The sequence below is a fragment of the Equus quagga genome, unplaced genomic scaffold (assembly GCF_021613505.1).
Source record: "Equus quagga isolate Etosha38 unplaced genomic scaffold, UCLA_HA_Equagga_1.0 73442_RagTag, whole genome shotgun sequence".
NCBI classification, from domain to species: Eukaryota; Metazoa; Chordata; class Mammalia; order Perissodactyla; family Equidae; genus Equus; species Equus quagga.
The window spans coordinates 7229977-7251725 of record NW_025802777.1 but is presented as its reverse complement, the minus strand read 5'-3'; the positions used below and the strand labels follow the sequence as shown (position 1 = coordinate 7251725).

The window sequence follows — 21749 nt, the reverse complement described above, 5'->3', positions numbered from 1 at the left end:
GTGCTTCTAGGTTGGGTGCATAGATATTTATAAGGGTTATGTTCTCTTGTTGGATTGTTCCCTTTATCTTTATGTAGTAGAGCCTCTAAGTGGCTCTTTGAGAAGCACAGGTCTTCTGCCACTGACAAGCCCCACTCCCCACAGGTCCATACACACCATCAACACAGTCCTGGCCCTGCAGTGTTGCCTTGCTGCAGACCCTTGTTTGTGGCTTGTTACACTTTTTGTTTTAATGTCTATTTTGTCTGATATAATTATTGCTATCCCAGTTTTATTTTCATTGGCATTTGCAGGAAGTATCTTTTTCCATCCCTTCACTTTCAGTTTGTCTTTAGGTCTGAAATGTGTCTCTTCTATGCAGGATATGTATGGGTCTTGTTTTTCTTATCCAATCGGCCACCCTTTGCCTTTTGATTGGAACATTTAGTCCATTGACATTTAACGTAACTATTGATAACTATGTACTTATTGCCATTTTGTTACTTTTTTTCTGAGTGTTTTAGTAGTTGTTCTCTGTGCCTTTCTTCTTCTCTTGCTCTCTTCCCTTGTGATTTGATGGCTTTCTTGGTATTATGTTTGGGTTCCTTTCTCTTAATTTTTTGTGCATTTATTATAGGTTTCTGGTTTGTGATTATCATGAGGTTCACATATAATAACCTCCATATATAGCAATCTGTATTAAGTTGTTGGTCTCTTTAGTTTGACCTCTTTCTAAATGCTCTACTTTTATACTCCCCTCTTCCCACATTTTATGTTCTTCATATTATATCTACCCTCTTCTTTTTGGTGTGTATATCCATTACCTTCTTATCATGGAAATAGCTAATTTAAGGACTTTTGGCTTTTGATCTTCATATCATCTTCATAGATGGTCGATGTGCTACCTTTAGTGTATTTTTGCCTTCACCAATGACTTTATAGCCCTTTTTGAGAATTTTTTATTCCTATTTGTGGTCTTCTCTTTCCCACTTAAATAAGTCCCTTTAGCATTTCTTGTAGACTGGTTTCTTGGTGACAAACTCCTTTAATTTTTGCATGTCTCAGAAACTCTTTATCTCCCCTTCCATTCTGAATGATAACCTTGCCAGGTAGAGTATTCTTGGCTACAAGTTTTTTCCTTTCAGCACTTTAAATATATCATGCCACTCCCTTCTAGCCTATAATGTTTCATTTGAGAAGTCAGCTGATAGCCTTATGGGGTTTCTGTTTTATATCACTTTGGCCTTTCTCTTGCAGCTTTTAAGATTCTCTCTTTATTTTTAATTTTGGACATTTTAATTATAATATTCTTGGTATGGGTCTCTTTGGGTTTATCTTGTTTGATGTGCCCTGTGCTTCCTGTACCTGGATGTCTGTTTCCTTCTTTAGGTTAGGAAAGTTTTCAGCTATCATTTCTTCAAATAGATTCTCTGCCCTTTTGTCTCTGTCTTCTTCTGGGATCCCTATAATACAACTGTTAGTGTGCTTGATATTGCCCCAGAGGTCCCTTAGAGTGTCCTTCTTTTTAATTGTTTTTTCTTTTATCTGTTCAGCTTGGGTGATTTCCTCTAGTCTTACTCTGCTATTGAGTCCCTCTAGTGAATTTTTCATTTCCAGTATTGTATTCTTCATTTCTGATTGGTTCTTTTTTATATTTTCCAATTCTTTGTTGGCATTCTCACTGTGTTCATCTAGTTTTCTCCCAAGATCAGTGAGCATCCTTATGATGTTTTGTTTGAACTTTTTGTCAGGTAGATTGTTTGTTTCTGTTTCATTTAGTTCTTTTTCTGGGGTTTTGTCCTGTTCCCTTGCTTGGAACATGTTCCTTTGCCTCCTCATTTTGCCTCTTTATTTTGCTGATATCTACGTATTAGGTGAGTCAGTTATGTCTCCTGATGTGGGAGAACTGGCCTTATGGAAGAGACACCTTTTGAGGCTCAGCAGTGTGCTTCCCTCTCATCACCTAATGTTCTAAATGTTCTAAATGTTCCAGGAGAAGCCCCTTTGTGGGCAATGTGTATCCTTCTGCTATGGCAGTGTTGATCTTGCTGCAGGTACCCAGTGAGTCTAGGCTTTCTCCCCATGGCTGGCTGTTTGAAAATCACGTTTGGGGAGCCCCCGCACAATTTGCTGCAAGGCCTAATAGCACATGCCTGTTGCAGTTTTTCTGTTGAGTAGGCCCCCACTGTGGCTGGTTGCTAGGCTCAGGGGCTTACAATTGCTGTAGGCCTCCAGCCTGCAAGGCTGTTGTCAGCTCTCTCAGGATTGCAGCTAAGTGGGGCTGGCCCCAGGCACAGGAGGACCCCATTGTTTCAGGCTTTGGAAGGCAGGGCTGATCCTCTATGTATCTCTTTGTGAAGCACAGGTCTTCTGCCACTGATAAGCCCCGCACCCCACAGGCCCACACACACCATCAACACAGTGCTGGCCCATGCACACCTCCTGACCCCCTGAAGCAGACCCAGTTCCCCTAGTGCAGAGGCTCCCATACTCTCCACCAACACCCCCCACACTCCACCTGCTCCTCACACAGGCCCAGCCTCACAGAGGCAGACACACTTGCCTGCCTGCAGAGGATCAAGGCACCCAGTGTATGCAGGCTGACAAGCAGCCTGAGGGCTTGCTGTTGGGTGGGGCCAGTCCCTAGGTCAGGCTGGCTGCCCTGGCTGAGCTGGATTAAATCAGTACTCTGGTGGGTGGGGCAGACCCTGGGTTAACAGGGCAGAGAAAGGACTCCAATGGTGTCTGTCAGTGTCTGTGTCAGCACACCTGTACTAGGTCACAACAATGCTGCCACCAACGTCTAAGTTCCTAGAGAGGTCTCACAAAGATGCACCCAGAGCCTGCCAGGTGAGACTCTTCACCAAAGGACTGTGCATCTTTCCTTCTGTTGATTTCAGGTTGCTTTCAGAGACAGGTGAATTTGTGCATGGGTCCTTTAAGAGTTGGGTTTTTTCACTTATGACCTATAGCTTTTCTCAGGGTATTCCCCATTGTAGTTAATAGCCAGGAAAGCCAGATATTATGACACTTTTCTCAGTTGTGCTGAGTCGGAATGATGCTTATAGTGGTAATGCACCCCTACTCAGGTCCCCACTCCTCCAGGGAAAGCTGCATATCTTAGGGTTCTTCCTGTCTTGCCGTGAAGCTCCATTGTTCGCAAAGGTGGCTTTTTCCTCTACAGAAATGAATTTCTGCCTCTTCCGCCTCAGTCAGGACTGTCCCCTATTGTGGGGGTTCTTTTCACCCAGGTGTGAGTTCTCTCTAAGGGGTAATCTTTCCAAGAATAGTTGTAACCTTGTTGTGTTCATAGGAAGAGGTGAGTTCAGAGTCTGCCTCTGTTGCCATCTTGACAATCCCCCAACTATTCAGTTTCATGGCTCTTAAAAACCTCAGCAGAGAACTACCTCCTAAATTTACAAGTGAGAAAATCATTGTGAAGGAGTTGGTGGGGCTCATGAAGAATTTTGTGGAAGATATGAAGAATGGAGTGCACATAAAGGAAGGCTAGCCTGATATCAAGGCCATGGTATATGCAGTGCCAAAGATGAGCATCATAGTTCTGTCCAGAGTCCATGCCAGGAGAGCAGTGAACAGAGGAGAGGGGACAAGATCCTCATGGATGCCTGGTGCCCAGGGTGGGTGAGAAATGACATGAGGGGACCAAAGCCATGAAAACCCCAGAAGAAGGACCAGAGATGCCCATATACTTTGCTCTTTTTCCCTCAGATGCTGAGGGGCCTCTTGGAGAGTTTGTTATGGAGAAGAAAGTTGAACAACAGGGACCACTCTTAGAGTTCTCTCCTTGCTTCTCATTAAGTTACACATCCTGATTTGACCAAATGATGTCAAAAACATCCCTACCCACAAATTTAAATATAAGAAGAATCAAAATATCCCTATCAAGTACTCAATTTCACTTGGCTACTAATTCAGTGAAGTCTTTTGTGATTTCATATGTGATACAGGGGAGAAAAAGTGGAATCAATGACAATGAATGAAAATCAATAGATGAATAAATCCTTCTGTATAAATGTCCATTTGCACAGATTGTTTACATGCCGACCAGATCAGAAATCTAACAGACCTAAAAGTTAGGTCAACAGACAACAGTATAACTCAGAGGCCAGCTAACAGCATAGAAACAGCCAGAAAGTACATGGTTTTAGCTTTGAGGACACATGATCTCTGTTGGAATTACTCAGATCTGCTGAGGTAGCATGAAAGTAGCCATAGACAATTCATAAACTAATGAGCATGGCGGGGTTTGGCCTGCTGGCTTTAGTTTACCAGCCTCTAGTATAACATGGACAACACCATGAAGGGAATACATCTGGTGTAGGCACTATAACACCAAACTCATTGGAAAAACACAATGGCAAAGTGTGAATGGTGAATGGGCACTAAAGACATTTCCATAAAAGCATCTGAGACCATGGGGGAAATTGAATATGGATTGAGTGTTAGTGACATGAGAGAATTGTTGTCAAATCTCTTCAATGAGAATGTGTTATTTATGCAGGGAGGAAGTATTCTGAGGTCTACAACATTAACATGGTTCAGCAAAATATATACAGAAGATGAACACAAAAATTTATGAAAATATTCACAATTGTTCAACCTAGTCAGGTGGATATATGGGCATTTACTATTCTTTCAATATTTCTGTTCGAAAGCTTTCAAGACAAACACCTGGAAACAAAAATTTCTGTCTCTGCCACTTTACTGTGTGACCCTGAGCAAAATACTGCATTGCTCTTTATCTCAGTACCTCAACTGTAAAATGAGCACAATAGGCATAGGATTGCTGTAAATACAGATTAAATGTCCTGATACTGATCAAAATGTTAAAAACACAATAAAAGTGCAATGAGTATTGTAAAATGACTCCCTGTGATTGGGACCTAACATCACCCATGGCAGTGACAAGAAGTCAGTTACTGCCCAACACCAAGCATACCTCTCAGTGGCCCCAATGAACCTCCACCACATCCCTCCCTTCACAGAAGCGCTCTGTGCTCTAAAGAGGCCTCTACTGCCCTGATTATTCTTCATTCTTCACCAGTGATTTTCAGGCTTACAGAAATGAAAAGGAGTAGACCCTGAAAGCAAGGGTAGGGGTTTTATTTTAAAAGTGAGGTTTACAACTTTCTCCTTTCAACACAGCTGTTAAGTTCCTCTCTATTATTTTGTTTTTGTAAACTGACACCAAAGGACAACAATGCCTAGGTCAAGACCATAGCATCTCAACTTTTGGAAATGTATACTTAAAATTGCAAAGATCTTTTTTTTCTTAGTACCTTAAAAATAACACCTAACTATATATACTGCTTATTATCTGTGACATTGGACAAAACCAAACAGTAGGCACCGTTAGCCAACAGAGATTATGTAACCATTAAATAAAGCATTGAAAGCAACAGCATGGCACACAACAAGAGCTTCATAAAACATTTCCTCCCACTTGGGGACTCACTGAGAAGCACACAGTGAGGTACCCTGCCCACAGTGAAAGTCTAATCACAGCACCTAATTCTCTAATTCTCTCTCTTGAGTTTCTCTTAAGAAAGCAAGAGGACCTATGCCCTCAGAAGTGATTAACGTATGTAATTTATTGCATCTTCAGAAAAAGGAACACTTCCCATTCTATAGTTGATAATGGGCCCAAGTTCAAGTTTACTACTCTGCACTACTTTTTCTCCTTTTGGGGTTCTCCCACAATAGTTTCTTTAGTCCAACTGCCATGAATCTCTAGCCCCTTATGGACCCAGCACCAAGAAGTTGTGCTTTGTGGGAAGCACACCTCTCCAGCCTGCAACGATTGCTTCTCTCAGAGGTGAGATCAAAATAAGACTGTTCTGGTTTGGCCCAGGGTGTAGCACCATTAAGGGGTGAACCAGGAGTGAGGGATTAGGAAACTTTCTGTAACACTTGGCCCCTCCTAGGAGGGAGGGATGGAGGTGGGGCCTCCTTCTCAGGAAATCACAGCACTGGATCCCAGAACTCATTTCAGTGTGCCTTCTCTGACTGTGGCCAGGCCTCCCCAGTGAGCGTTCCTGTGGCCCATAGGCCGGTCTGCTTTCCACACAAGTTCCCCTCATGACCCCTGCCCAGCCATGTCCTCCTACACTTGCATGGCCCTCATGACCAGGGTCCACAATGGCATTGGCTTTGCCATCATGTACGACCTGTGCCAGCAGTTCTCAGGGGATGAAGTGCTCACAGCATGGGACATGGTGCAGGGCTTGGCAGCCATGTAGCAGCTGCAGGCCGAGGGCCTCAGCCCTCGCTTCCACCAGCTGGACACTGATGATCTGCAGAGCATCCATACCCTGGGTGACTTCCTGTACAAGGAGTATGGAGGCCTCAAAGTGCTAATCAACAATACAAGCATTGACGTCACCTGTAAGTCAATGTGAGCTCAGAGTGCACTCAGTCTCCATGAGCGTGGCCAGCCAGGGTGGCTTGGAGCCTGAAACGCTGCTGTGAGGCCCTTAGCTTCCACAGGATCCAGAACGGACTCCCTAAGGAAAGATGTCAGACTGGAGGCTACAGGGAGAGCAGAATCCTCTGATTTACAAGACTTTCCAGCAGAGGGCTTTTCCATCTCCATGGAATGGACTCTTAGGGAATCTCCTCCAGGTTTCCTCACAGCTTCTCTGAATTGGACTTTAGAGCAGTTCAGTGAATTTTTAACATATTTTGAAATAAACAAAAAAGTGTAAGAATGGTACACAGAGATCTCATTCTGCACCCTTCACTTACCCTCCTCTAATGGTGCCGTCTTACGACACTGTACAGCATTACCAAGCCAGGAAATTGTCATTGCAAAATGCTGTTATCTTAAACCAGGCATTACTGGGAAATCACCAGATTGCACATGTAAAAAAAATTTTGTATCATTCTATAGATTTTTACCATGAGTACAATTTAACTTATTAACTTTGTGCTCTCTCCCCACCAAAAGCTCCTGATTCCACACTGTTTCATATTAAAGCAGAAGTGACAATGAAAACAAACTTCTATATTACCCAAAATGTCTGCACAGAGCTAATGCCTCATAAAACCTCAAGGTGAGTATGATGAGGAGCCAAAGCTGTAGTGTTTCTGGCATGCTCTGCCCTGCTTGCCCCCAATCTCATCTACAAGCCCCTGCTTCCTGTCCCTACACAGTTACACAGGTCTCCTTGTTGTGTCTCCATGGGTCCAGGTGACCTTCTGCCTCAGAACCCTGTACACACTTGTCCAGCTGTCATGGGTGCTCTCTGTCCCACTGGTCTTTGCACTGACTCTCCCTTATCCTTCAGATCTTCATTCAAAAGCTCACAGAGAGGGTCATTACTTGCTCCATGCCACTCACACACTGGAATTCCTTGAGGATTCCATCCTGAACCCTCCCTTCTCATTCTCTCTCTCTCACAGTGATCTTGTTCAGGATAGTGGAGCCTTCACTATCCTCAAACCTCTTACCTGCCTATAACATTCCTACACTTCCAGACACACATATTTGTCTCCTTGCCTCTCCATCTCTTCCTGGGCCCTTCCTTCCTCTCCAGAATTCCCACATCTAAAACACACATTTCCAAAATACACTTGTCCTTTCCCCAAGTCATCATGGTCACTGACCCATCGTCCACCCACCAGGATTCTGAAAATCACTATACCCACCCCCTATTATTCAATTACCATGTTCTACGAGTGGTCCTACTCAGTTTCTCCCCAAGCCTTCTCCTCCATCCCAGCTCTACAACAGACCCTCAGCAGTCGTTGCTGGACAGTTGAAAACCCACCTAAGGGAGCTCCCTTCTTGAGTGTTTCCGTTCTTGGCATTCTCTGTACTCTCTTCAGGCTCACTCCACTCCTGAAAATCCTTCAGCAGTAAAGTCCCACCCTTATCAAGGCTAGTAGGGATCTCTGATATCTGCATAGCTCCAGGCTCATTTTAACTCCTGGTTCTATGTGCTATATTATGGACAAAACAAACTATCATATTTCTTTGGTTGTAAACTACAATAATACTTAACCCAAGGTAATGGGATGGAGGGGAGCCATCACCCATTAAATACACCAATTAAGACAAGCAGATATTTTAGAAAGATTAAAAGGTGTGGCTTGGAATTCAGTACATGCGTGTATGGCTTACTCACAATTCTGCCCCATTTCCCTGTCCTGTCTTCCCGGAAAGTTCCGCTACTTCTTCTAACACTTGGTTCACTAGGACCTCAAAGGGCACCTCTTTCAAAGTCACTTGGCTCCTTCCCTCACCCCAACACTTTAGGGCAGCAATGGAGTTCCTTGTGCCACCACCACACATTCTACATGTATTTCTCTTGGAATCATACTAATGACTCCTAGCTGGACATTTTCCTTACTTAGCTGGGCTGTGTTAGTTCCTGCTATGTCTGTTCTTGGTCCAGAAAGAGGATTGACGACACTCACAGATGCTAAGACAGGCTCTATTCAAACAACTGATCTTGCCTCATCAAAGCTAGAGTTCAGAAAAATGTAAATACATGCTATATTCTCAATATACAGAAAAATTTTCCTTTGTTTTGAAATAGGAGAGCTCTCCCATTATTTGGGAGGAAAGGCAGCCACAGCAGTTCATGGGGGGAAATTACTGGACTAAAGATATCTTCCACCTTGGACATTTTTTGGTTCTAGCAAGAATGGTTGGAGGGACTTTTCTTGATGTGATGTATCAGGTATTTTAGACATCATCCTACAAAGAACATGGAGGCACACCAAAACTCAAGGTCATGTGCACAGCTAGGTGCCGACCTAGGTCATGTGGCATCCAAGATAATTGTTCTTTCTACCACTCAGTGGTCCTCAAATATCCTATGCCGATGATGCCATTCTTCACGTGAAGCTGTACCCAGTGAGGCCAAAGCAATAGATGAGAAAAGCAGACTCAGCTTGATTGGGGCCAATTTCTTCCTCAGCACAGGGCCCACAGGGAACCTTAGGGAAACCCAAGGAGCTGCAAGAGACACATTTTTAAACCCTGCAGTGTTTCATGAAAACCCCTTTCAATCCAGAGACTTAACAACAGGTACTCTTGGAATTAGATAAAAATAGACTTATGTGATAAATGTGAAATCATAAACATCCAGAGAACCAGATGTGCACTTAATGCCTCGGCAGAGACAATTAGAATCAAGCAATGCTTTTGAAGTTTGTTACTGGAAATGAGATGATGTACAATATATCCCTTGTTGTCCAGATCACTTTGGCTCTAGTTTCAGGTGGCAAGACTTTGGAGAGTGAAGAAGAGATGCTGGGACAGATCCATTAGGGGACAGGCATCCCACAAAGAGGTCTTGGGCAGCTACCATGTGTTAAGCCCTGGGGACAAGGTCTATGTTTTTCCTTTGATTTACGCTTTTGAAGGAAAACAGGGCTCCCTTAAAATAAGTTTCTGGTCAGATAGAGAATATGGCCTGGATAAACTGTAAGCCTGACACATACCCCAGCCCCACCAGGAAAGAATCCTTTCTTAGATAGGTGACATACTTTTCTCAAAGATGTGGAGTGATTACTAAAGGGCCACTGTTTCTCTCTCTCTCTCACACACACACACACACACCATAAGGATAAGAAACTCAGGATGGCCCATAACATCTCTCAGAGGATTATCTGTGTGCCTTCCAGTGCCGTGTCCCTGAACTGCCATTTGAAAGCCATGAGTGCACTTTGGAAACAAAACACTTGGCTCCAAGTGTTTGCTGTGTAACCTCCAACAAGTGCCTCCTGTTTCCTCCCTGGGTGCTCCTGTCCTGAGTTGTCGCATCAGAAGATCTACAGTCTCCTTCAGTTGTGACGAGTGTCACCCAGGCAGCTACCATCTCTTGGGGATTGGTTTGTAGGAGGGACTGCTGTGTGGAATAGAGACTGGATGCAGCATCCACATCCAGGAATTTACCTTCAAATACCTTTGGACTCCTTGGTCATGCCTCCCTATCATATGCAGGTAAGTATTTCCCCAGCTGATTCTAGACTTGCTGAGGTAAAAAATAGAATAAAACAGAGGTCATCACTTCATTACCGTGTACAAGCAGTCTATGGAAAGTTTTTACAGATTCTCCATTACTGCCCAGACTCGGGTCTTTGAGAATATGATTTTAAAGCCCTATAAGAGATTGTAGCTGCCTTTCTGGTAACCAGCGGCCCACTCTGGCTGCTTCTCCTGATGTCTTTTCTTCATATCCTTCTGTGTTTTGCAATTTTGACTCAAGAAACATGTGTTAGTTTTGTTAGGAGAGAAGCAGATAATATTTTTGAGAATTAATTAAATTCTATTAGGACCTTCGACTGTGCTTACTAAAACATCTCACAAAGAGGTTCAGTTTATTCTTAAACTTCATGTGTTCTAGCGGAAAGGAAAGACTGGAACAATTGACCCATTTCTAAAATGCGTTCATCCTAGGAGACTGTTTTAAGAATAATAAGACAGTTTCCAACACTCATTGTAATTATCTCAAAGATTATTTAATGAGAGGCATAGTGCCCTGGATTATCTTTTTTATCAAATTTGTTTTGTACTGCCATCCTTTTAATAGGATGGAGTGCAAGTTAAATGATGACGACAGTTTTCCCCAATATTTACATTGAAAAGGCAGAGTTTCCTATTTACCTGAATCTATTATTGGTGGTATGGTCTCATGATTTTTTTATACTCTTTGTAATATTCATTTAGATGTAAAAATAGTAAACCTTTTCTTTATACAACTTAATATAAATTCACTTTTATGAATATTAACCATGCTTTCAAGATAAATTAGTAAGAAATCTGTCACTGTTTTACACTTTTAACAACTTTACTCTGATATAATTCACATGCTATACATTTCACCCATTTAAAGTATACAATTTGTGGGTTTGGAGGATTTTTTGAGGTCACCTTGGTTTATAACATTGTGTCAACTTCAGGTGTACATCACTATATTTCAGTCTGTATAGACTGCACCATGTTCACCACCAAAAGTCAAATTTCCATTGTCAACATACATATGAGCCCCTTTACCCCTTTTGCCTTCCCATTACTGTTTGCCCCACCACCAATCTGTTCTCCTTATCCATACATTAGTTTGTGAAATCATATGGTATTTGTCTTTCTCTGTTTGACGTATTTCACTCAGCAGAATTCTGTCAAGGCCCCTCGATGTCATCACAAAAAGTACAATTTCATTCTTTTTTACAGCTGAGCAGTATTCCACTGTATACATACACCACATCTTCTCTATCCACTCATCCATCGATGGGCACTCAGGTTGCCTCCAAGTCTTGGCTATTGTGAATAAAGCTGCAATGAGCATAGGGATGCATATATCTTTTCTAATTAGTGTTTTCGTGTTCTTTGGGTAAATACTGAGAAGTGGAATAGCTGGATCATATGATATGTCTATTTTTAATTTTTTGACAAATCTCTATAATGTTTTCCATAGTGGCTGCACCAGTTTGCATTCCCACCCACAATGTATGAGGGTTCCCTTTCTCCAATCTTCTCCAACACTTGTTATTTCTCGTCTTGCTAATTATACCCATTCTGATGGGCATGAAGTGATGTCTCACTGCAGTTTGATTTGCATTTCCCTAATAATTAGTGACGTTGAACACATTTTCATGTGCCTATTGGCCATCTGTATATCTTCTTTGGAAAAACGTCTGTTCATATACTCTGCTCATTTTTTTATCATGTTGTTAACTTTTTGCTGCTTAGTTGTATGATTTCTTTAGAAATTCTGGAGAATTAGTCCCTCATTGGACATATGATTTGCAGATATTTTCTGCCAGTTGGTCGGTTGTCTTTTCCTTTTGCTGATGGTTTCCATGCCCACGCAGAAACTTTTTAGTTAACATAATCTGATTTGTTTATTTTTTGTTTCCCTTTCTTGAGGAGACATGGTCTTCAAAAAGATACTACTGCTAAGACTGATGTCAATGAGCATACTGCCTATATTTTTTTCTAAAACTTTTATGGATAAGGTCTTACATTCTTTAACCCATTTTGAGATAATTTTTGTGTATTGTGTAAGATAAGGATCTACTTTCATTCTTTGGCATCTGCCTGTTAATTTTTCCCAACACCATTTCTTGAAGAGACTTTCCTTTCTCCATTGCATGTTCTTGGCACCTTGGTCAATAATAGCTAGAGATATGTGGGTTTATTTCTGGGATCTCGATTGTGTTCCATTGAGCTTTGTTTATGTTTTTCTGCCAGTACCATGCTGTCTTGATTACTATGGCTTTGTAGCATATTTCGAATTCAGGGAGTGTGATACCTCCAACTTTCTTCCTTTTCTCAGGATTGCCTTGGCTATTCGGGCTCTTTTGTTGATCCATATAAATTTTAGGATTCTTTGTTTTAGTTCTGTGAAAAATATCATTGGAATTTTGACTGGGATTGCATTGAGTCTATAGATTGCTTTAGGTAATATGGACATTTTAACTATGTTTATTCTTCCAATCCTTAAAAATAGAACCTCTTTCCATTTCTTTATGTCTTTTTCAATTTCCTTCAACAATGTCTTATAGTTTCCACTATACAGGTCTTTCACCTCCTTGGTTAAATTTATCCCTCGGTATTTTATTCTTTTTGTTGTGACTGTAAAATGAATAGTATTCTTGATTTCTTTTTCTGCTAGTTCGTTAATGTATAGAAATGCAACTGATTTTTTATATTAGTTTTGTACCCTGCAACTTTAGTGTATTAGTTAATTATTTCTAATAGTTTTTTGGTGGATTCTTTAGGCTTTCCTATATACAGAATCATGTCATCCACAAATAATAACAGTTTTATTTCTTCTTTCTAATTTGGATTCCTTCTATTTCTTTTTCTTGCCTAATTACTCTGGCTGGGACTTCCAATGCTACACCGAATAAGAGTGATGAGAGTGGGAATCCTTGTCTTTTTCCTGTTCTTAGAGGAATAGCTTTCAGTTTTTCACCATTGAGAATGAGCTGTGGGTATGTCATATAGGGCCTTTATTATGTTGAGGTATTTTCCTTTCCACTTTATTCACAGTTTTATCATAAATGGATGTTGAATCCTCTGTTGAGAATTCTTTCTCCATGTCTATTGAGATGATCATGTGATTTTATTCTTTATTTTGTTAATGCGGTGTATCACACTGATTGCTGCATGGATGTTGAACCCTCCTTGCACCCTTGGAATATATCCCACTTGATAATGGTGCATGATCTTTTTAATGTATTGTTGTACTTGATTGCCAAGATTTTGTTGAGGATTTTTGTATCTATGTTTATCAGTGATGTTGGCCTGTTTTTCTTATTTGTGTCATTCTTATTTGGTTTTGCAATTAGAGTAATGTTGCCCTCAAACAATGAATTAGGAAGCATCCCACTCTCTTCAGTTTTTTTGGAAGAGTTTGAGAAGGGTAGCTATTAAATCTTCTTTGAATGTTTGGTAGAATTCACCAGAGAAACCACCTGGTCCTGGACTTTTGGTTTTTTCTTTTTCATTTTTTTCCTTCTTCTCCCCAAAGCACCCCCATTACATAGTTGTATGTTCTACTTGTAGGCCCTTCTAGTTCCGTTATGTGGGTCACCACCTCCACATGGCTTGATGACCGGTGCTAGGTCCGTGTCCAGTATTCAAACCAGTGAAACCTTGGGGCCCCAAAGCGGAGCGTGTGAACGTAACCACTCAGCCATGGGGCTGGCCCCTGGACTTTTGTTTTGTGAGAGGTTTTTGATTACTGTTTCAATCTCTTTACTTGTGATTGGTCTATTCAGATTTCCTATTTCTTCTGAGTCAGTTTTGGGAGGTTGTATGATTCTAAGAATTTATGCATTTCTTCTAGGTAATCCAATTTTTCGGTGCATAACTTTTCATAGTATTCTCTTATAATCCTTTGTATTTCAGTGGTATCCATTGTAATCTCTCCTCTGCCATTTGTAATTTTATTTATTTGAACTTTCTCTCTTTTTTTCTAAGTAGTCTGGCTAAGGGTTTGACAATTTTTTTCAATTTTTCAGAGAACCACCTCTCAGTTTCACTGATCCTTACTGTTGTTTTTAGTCTCTATTTCATTTCTTTCTCCTCTGATTTTTATTGTTTCCTTCCTTCTACTGACCTGGCCTTTGTTTCTTCTTCTTTATCTGGTTCTTTTAAGTATAATGATACATTGATTACTTGATATTTTTCTTGTTTTCTGAGGTAGGCCTGTATTGCTATTCTTAGTACTGCTTTTGCTGCATCCCATAAGTTTTGGCATGTTGTGTTTTCATTTTTATTTGTTTCCAGGTATTTGTTGACTTCTCCTTTGATTTATTCATTGACCCAACAGTTATTCAGTAGCATACTATTTAGTCTCCACATATTTGTGTCTTTTCCAACTTTCTACTTGGAGTTGATTTCTAGTTGCATACCACTTTAGTCAGAAAACGTGCTTGATACGATTTCAGTCTTCTTAAATTTTTGAGGCTTGTTTTGTTTTTGAACGTATGGTCTACCTTTGAGAATTTCCATGTGTGCTTGAGAAGAATGTGTATTCTGCTGCTTTGGGATGGAATGTTTAATGTATCTCTATTAAGTCCATCTGGTCTACTGCTTCATTTAAAGTCATTGATTCCTTGTTGACTTTCTGCCTGAATGATCTATGCATTGATGTAAGTGGGGTGTTAAGGTCCTCTACTATTATTGTGTTGCTGTCCCTTTCTCCCTTTAGGTCTGTTAGTAGTGGCTTTATATACTTTGGTGCTCCTATGTTAGGGGTACATATATTAATAAGCATTATACCTTCTTGGTGCAATGTCCCTTTTAACATTATATAATGTCCACCTTTGTCTCCTGTTGTCTTTCTTGGCTTGAAGTCTATTTTTGTATGCTATAAATATGGCTACACTCACTTTCTTTTGCTTGCCATTTGCTTGGAGCATCATCTTCCATCCCTTCACTCTGAGCCTCAGTTTGCCTTTAGAGCTGAGATGTGTTTCCTGGAAGCAGCATATTGTTGGGTCTTGTTTTGTAATCCAGCCAGCCACTCTGTGTCTTGTGATTGGTGAGTTCAATCCATTTATATTTAAAGTGACTATTGATATGTGAGGGCTGAATACTGCCATTTTATCTTTTCTTTTCTGGTTGTTCTATATTTCCATTGTTTCCTTTTCCCTGTATTTCAGTCTGCCATTTCAGTTTGGTGGTTTTCTGTGATGTATTTCTCAGTGTCCTCTTTGCTTATGATTTGTGACTTTGCTCTGATTTTTTGTTTTGTGCTTACCAGGAGGGTTGTATAAAAGATCTCATAGATGAGAAAGTCCTTTTTCTGTTGATGGTATCTTATGTCCATTAGTCTATGTAGGTTCGGTCCTTTTCCTCTTCCCCTTCAATGTTTTCATTTTCACAAATTACCCTTATTTGTGCTGTGAGCTTTTTACCAAATTGAAGTGGATATAGTTATTTTTTATGCTTTCTTTCCCTGTTGCCTTTTGGGTATATTTAAGAGTTTACTAACCTCTTGCGATATAGAGCTGGAATTTTCTGGTTCTGTCTATTCATTACCTTGTTCAAAGCTTTCTAAACCTTTGCCTTTTTCTTTCAGGCAGGAGGGCTACTTTGACCATTTCTTCTAAGGAAGGCCTCATGGTGATGAACTCCCTCAGTTTTTGTTTCTCTGGGAAAGCTTTCATTTCTCCAGGAAAGATTTTACTTCCCCTCCCTATCTGAAGAATAACTTTGCTGGATAGAGTATTCCTGGCTCATAGACGTCTTATTTCAATATTTTGAATATATTATTCCACTCTCTTATAACCTGTAGAGTTTCTCTGAGTAATCTGCTGGTAGCCGGATGAGGGTTCCTTTCTAAATTATTTTCTTCTCTCTGGCTTCCCTTAATATTCTCATTGACTTTTTGATACTTTTAATATAATATGCCTCAAAGAAGGTCTTTCTATGATGAGAGAATTAGGACTTCTACTAGCTTCATGTAATTGTACATCTAGTTTCTTCCCCACATTTGGGAAGTCATCAGCTATTATTTCTATGAATAAGCTCTCTGCTCCTTTCTCCCTCTCTTCTCCTTCCAGGATAACTATTATTCATATGTTGTTTTTACTGAGTCAGATATTTCATTTTTAAAAAATCTTATTTCTCTTCCACCTGACTCATTTCTATTTTTCTATCTTTGAGCGCACCAATTCTTTCTTCCATATGGTCTGCTCTATTTTCAATGTGTTGGACTTTATTTTTCACTTCTTTAAGTCCAGAATTTATGTTTGTTTGTTTTAGATTTCAATCCCTTTGGTGACGTACTCCTCCTGTTCATTATTTCTGAGTTCATTGAACTGTCTTTTTGAGTTTTCTTGTAACTTGTTGAGTTTCTTCATGACAGCCATTTTGACTTTTCTGTTAGTTAGATTGTAATCTTCTGCAACTTCAAGTTTGGTTTATGGAGAGTTGCCATTTTCTTTGTGTTCTGCTGTGTTACTCTAGTTCTTCATGGTACTTGATGAATTGATCTTTACTGATGTATTTGTGTAGTAAACATCTTTCCTATTTGGGTAAGACTTTTGTTACTTCAGTTCCGAGCTGCTTCTAATTGTATTTGAGAGCTTGCAGTTTCCACCCTCTGCTGCCTTTGCTAGAGGCATCATCAGTGCCCTCCTTGTGCTGCTTGTGCCTCTGAGGTTCCTGGTGCATTGTGGTTTACAATGTTGCTGCTGTCTTTTGTGCCACCACTAGAGTCACCTCTGCTACTTCCAGGGTCACCTGTATCTCGTGTTCTCCTACTGGATCTCCATGGACTCCCCATGGACTCAGATTCTTCTGCCCCATGCACAATCTGTGCTGCTGTTCCTAGATTATCTGGGTGTGCTGGCAGAACCACAGCCAGGGCCACTGGGTTCACATGAGTCAAGGTTGCAGCTGGGATTCTGGAAACTTGTATGCAGCCACCACAGATAGTAAAGGCAGTGTCAGGGATGCTGCCACTGTGGGCAAGATCACAGGTTATGCTGTGGTTCCTGAATTCTTAGGTCACAGGGGCAACCAGCCATTGATGGAGGAGAGCAGAAGCTAAGGCACAAATGCTGCTGCTCTTCCTGTAACCTCTGGTTTCTGGCACAAACCAATGTACTTTATAAAATCTCAGATCAGGAAACTCTGCCACTGCCAAGGGACTTCAAGTTTTGGATGCTATCCCCACTGCTGGAAAGATTGGTACCATTGCTGGGGGCATGGGAGAGGGCTGGGTCACCAGCACTCCTCTGTGTCATGAAGCATCAGAACATGTGCACCGCCTGCCACTGCTGTGTCTGCCACTAAAAGCACTATGTCTACCCCTAAAACCTCTGGTCATTGGCACTCATGCTGGTGTGAGAATCCTCATGTTGGATCACCCCTACTGGGGAGGTGGAGGGGGCTACTTCCCTAGTTCCATGGTGTCCTGGGGGTCCAGTCCACCTACCTTGAGATGTATACATGCAAGGATCTCTCAGGCATTCCAGTGTGCTGTGCAGGGAGTCCTTTCTGGGCTAATCGATGTACAACTGGTTGCAACTAAGAGGGGAGATACAAAGGGAACACCTCACTCCAACATGGTGCTGACGTTGCTCTCAGTGTCTTTTAGTATGTATGCAGAGTTGTGGAACCATCACCTTATTCACGATTAGAACATTTTCATCACCACAAAAATAAATTCTATTATTTCTCTGTTCCCCCATCCTCTTAGCCCTAAACAACCATTCATCTACTTTCTGGCTCCAGATTTTCTTGTTCTGGACATCTCCTATGTATAGAACCATATTAGATGTGGTCTTTTGTGACTGGCCCCTATAATTTAGCATAATGTTTTCAAGGTTCATCCATGTCATAGTATGTACTTCATTCCTTTTATAACATCCATTTAATAGTCCAGTTTTCCACTGCCCCTCTCCATCACCATATTGTCAGGCCATTAGTCACTGCTCCCAAATTGATAAATGTTAAAACATAGAGAAAACAACGTGTAATTCAGTCAGCTGAGCTAATTTGTTGTTACCTATCTCTATCAGCATGGCAGCCTTCCAAGGAGCAGTTGTCCATTCACCTTGGAACTGTCATGCATCAACCAGTCAGCTCTTTCTTAATCAACAGAGGCCTCAACGTAGAGCACTGCTCAAGTGAACATAAGATCCTCAGGTGCTCCCAAAGGCAACCTTCGATACTAATGTGTACCTCCTTACATTCCCCTTAGCATGTTCTTGTATAAACTATTTTCATTTTCTTATGGAGCTTCGGGGAACCACCCTCCACATTAGAACATTTCTCTGACATCTTCTGAGACATTATCAGCAAAACAAGCTTCAAGACTTATCATGTACTTCACTCACAGAAGCAGCCTAGTTTTTTTAAGATATGCTCCTTTTGATGATGAGGAAAATTGGCCCTGAGCTAACATCTGTTGCCTATCTCCCTCTTTTTTGTTTCTCCCCAAAGACCCAGCACCTTGTTGTATGTCCTAGTTGTAGGTCATTCTAGTTCTTCTATGTGGGATGCTGCCACAGCATGGCCTGATGAGCAGACCATAGGTCCATGCCCAGAATCTGAACTGGCAAACACGAGGCCACCAAAGAGGAGCATGTGAAATTAACCATTTGGCCATGGGGCAGCCGCTGGGGCAGTCTTAATTAATGCTCACAGCAACCTAGTAATTGCCTCTCAAGTGGACAAAATCCCACTGAATTTGTTATTCATCCTTCTTGTGCATGCCTTTCTAGATAATGATCTGTATTGCATTTTAGGCAGAGTGGTGAATGTGTCTAGCATAATGAGCCTCCTGACTCTTAAAAACTGCAGCCCAGAATTCCAGCAGAGGTTTACAAGTGAGACCATCACAGAAGAGGAGCTGGTGGCGCTCATGAACAAGTTCGTGGAAGATATGAAGAAGAGTGCACATAAAGGAAGGCTGGCCTGATGTCAAGGGAATAGCATATGGAGTATCGAAGATGGGCATCACTGTCCTGTCCAGAATCCATGCAAGGAGACTGAGTGAGCAGAGGAGAGGGGATAAGATTCTCCTGAATGCCTGCTGCCCAGGGTGGGTGAGAACCGACATGGGGGGACCCGAAGTCATCAAATCCCCAGAAGAAGGAGCAGAGACCCCTGTGTACCTTGCCCTTTTGCCCTCCAATGCTGAGGGGCCTCATGGAGAGTTTGTTATGGAGAAAAAAGTTGAACAATGGGGACCCCTCTTTGAGGTCCCTCTATGGTTCACAGTACATTTTAAACTATGATTTGACCAAAATAGACACTTATGCTGTCAAATACATCCCTATTCAAAGAAATATATATCAAAATGTAATCAGTGAGTACTCACTTTGACTTGGCTGAACACTTTGAACTCTTTTGGGATTTCTTATGTGATATTGAGAGAAAAAGTGATATCAATGAGAATAAGGAATGAAACTCTTCAGATGAATGAATCGTTCTTTATAAATGTTCTATTGTTCAGATTATTTATATGCCAACCAGCTCAGAAATCTAACAGACCTAAAAGTTATGTCAACAGAAGGACAGGATAACACAGGGGTCAGCTAATATTATGGAAACAGCCAGTGAGTACATATTTTCAGCTTTGCAGGCCACACAGTCTCTGTGGGAACTACTCAGCTCTGCTCAGGTAGCATGAAAGTCGCCATAGACAAAACATAATCCAATGATTGTGGCAGCTTTGGGCCTGCAGACTTTAGTTTGCCAGCCTCTAGTATAACATATACAACACCGTGAAAGGAACACGTCTGGTGTGGTCTGTTTAAACAACAATCTCATTGAAAAAACACAGTTGGAAAGTGTGAATGGTGAGGAGCCACTTAAAATGCATCCATAAGAGAATCTGAGACAATGGGGGAAATTGAATATGGATTGGGTATTATTGGACATGAGAGAAATATTGTCCAACCTGTACAATGCAAAGGTGTTATTTACGTAGGGAGGAAGTGCCACAAGGTCTGCAACATTAACATGGTTCAGCAAAATACATACAGAAGATGAGCATAAAAATATAGTAAAATATTCATAATTGTTCAACCTAGCCTGTTGGACATATCAGTGTTTACTATACAATTCTTTCAACTGTTCTGTTTGAAAGATTTCAAGACAAACATCTACAAGCAAAACATCCTGGCTCTGCCACTTTATTGTGTGACCTTCAGCCAAATACTGCATTGTACTGTATCTCAGTACCTCAACTGTAAAATGTGGACAGTAGGCATAGGATTGCTGTGGAGATTAAATGTCCTGATACAGGTGAAAGTGTTGAAAACAAAATAAAAGTGCAAAGTGTCTTCTATCATGAGTCCCTGTCATTGGGATCTAACACCACCCATGGCAGTGAAAGGAGTGTCTTACTACCCAACACCAAGCCTGCCTCCCAGTGGCCTCAGTGAACGTCCAGCAGTTTCCCTCCCTTCACAGAACCACTCCACGATGTAAAGACCCTCTAGGGGCCAGCATGGTGACATAGTAGTTAAGTTTGCGGGCTCCACTTTGATAGGCAGGGGTTCATGGATTCGGATCCCCAGCACAGACCTACACACCTCTCATCAAGCCATGCTGTGGTGGCATCCCACATGTAAAATAGAGGCAGATTGGCACAGATGTTAGCTCAGGGACAATCTTCCTCAGGCAAAAAGAGGAAGATTGGCAACAGCTCAGAGGCCAATCTTGCTAACCAATAAATAAATAAATGAAGACCCTCTACTCTGATGGTTATTCTTCATTCATCACCAGTGATCCTCAGGCTTACAGACATGAAAAGGGATCTCCCCAGAAAGCAACTAGTAGGGCTCTTATATTAAAAGAGAGGTTTACAATTTTCTCCCTTCAACAGGGATGTTAATTTCCTCCCTGTCATTTTGTTTTCATAAACTGATACCAGAGGACAACAATATCTAGGGCAACACCACAGCATCTCGACAGTTGGGAAATGTATACTTGAAATTGCAAAGATCCTCTTTTCTTAGTACCTTAAAAATAACACCTAACTATATATATAACACTTAATATCTGTGACCTTGGACAAAACCAACATAAGGGCACTTTTAGCACTCATGGGTTATGCAGCCATTAAATAAAACATTGAAATCAATGGCTTTGCACACACTAAGAGCTTCACAAAACATTCCCTCCCACTTGGGGGCACCTTGGGAAGCACACAGCAAGGTACCCTGCCTCACTGAAAGTCTAATCATAGGACCTAATTCTCTAATTCTCTCTCTTGAATTTCTCTTAAGAAAGCAAAGGGATCAATGTGCTCAGAAGCTGTTACCTTTTCTAAGTAACTTCATTTGTCTAAATTAATAAAGGAAATCATAACTAAATTGGAGGCAGAAAGGCCTGTTGGGGGAGGTCTCACACTCTAACATCCATTGTCAATTACACCAAACAGGAAGAGAGGGAGGCTTCCATCTTGGACAGGAAGTAAAACCACTTTTCTATGGACAGAGGATTTCTCTCTCCACCCAGCAACAGTCTAGCCAGTGAGAAATGCCACAGCTCAGCCAATGAGAAGCTGTTACTGCTCTCAACTGTTCCCTTTCCCCAAAGGATATTTGTTTAAAACAACCCCTCCGTACGCCACCTTTTTCTCTATAAAGGCAGCTCCCCTCTTTGTTTGCAGATTTGCCTATGGTTTGCCATACCACGCACATCCAAATTGCAATTATGTTGGCTATTCTCAAATAAACTCATTTTGAGATAAAATAGCAGGCAAAGTTGATTTTGAGTTGACACATTGCATCTTAGGAAAAAGCAACCATTCCCATTCTGC

General features: G+C 41.3%; 1 protein-coding gene and 1 pseudogene across 6 annotated transcripts in view; one reads left to right on the top strand and one right to left on the bottom strand.

Moving 5' to 3' along the window:
- The window catches only part of LOC124234365 (SET domain-containing protein 4-like), a 124312-nt gene that overhangs the window by 90191 nt on the left and 12372 nt on the right, over positions 1 to 21749 (bottom strand). For 4 of the 6 annotated variants that reach the window (XM_046651711.1, XM_046651722.1, XM_046651712.1 and 1 more), the window contains one exon: positions 17409 to 17500. The exons of the other annotated variants lie outside the window; for them this stretch is intronic. The gene's annotated coding sequence lies outside the window, so the exon portion shown is untranslated. The remainder of the gene's footprint in view (positions 1 to 17408; positions 17501 to 21749) is intronic. 6 annotated transcript variants of the gene reach the window in all.
- Positions 6073 to 20268, top strand: LOC124234370 (carbonyl reductase [NADPH] 1-like; annotated as a pseudogene).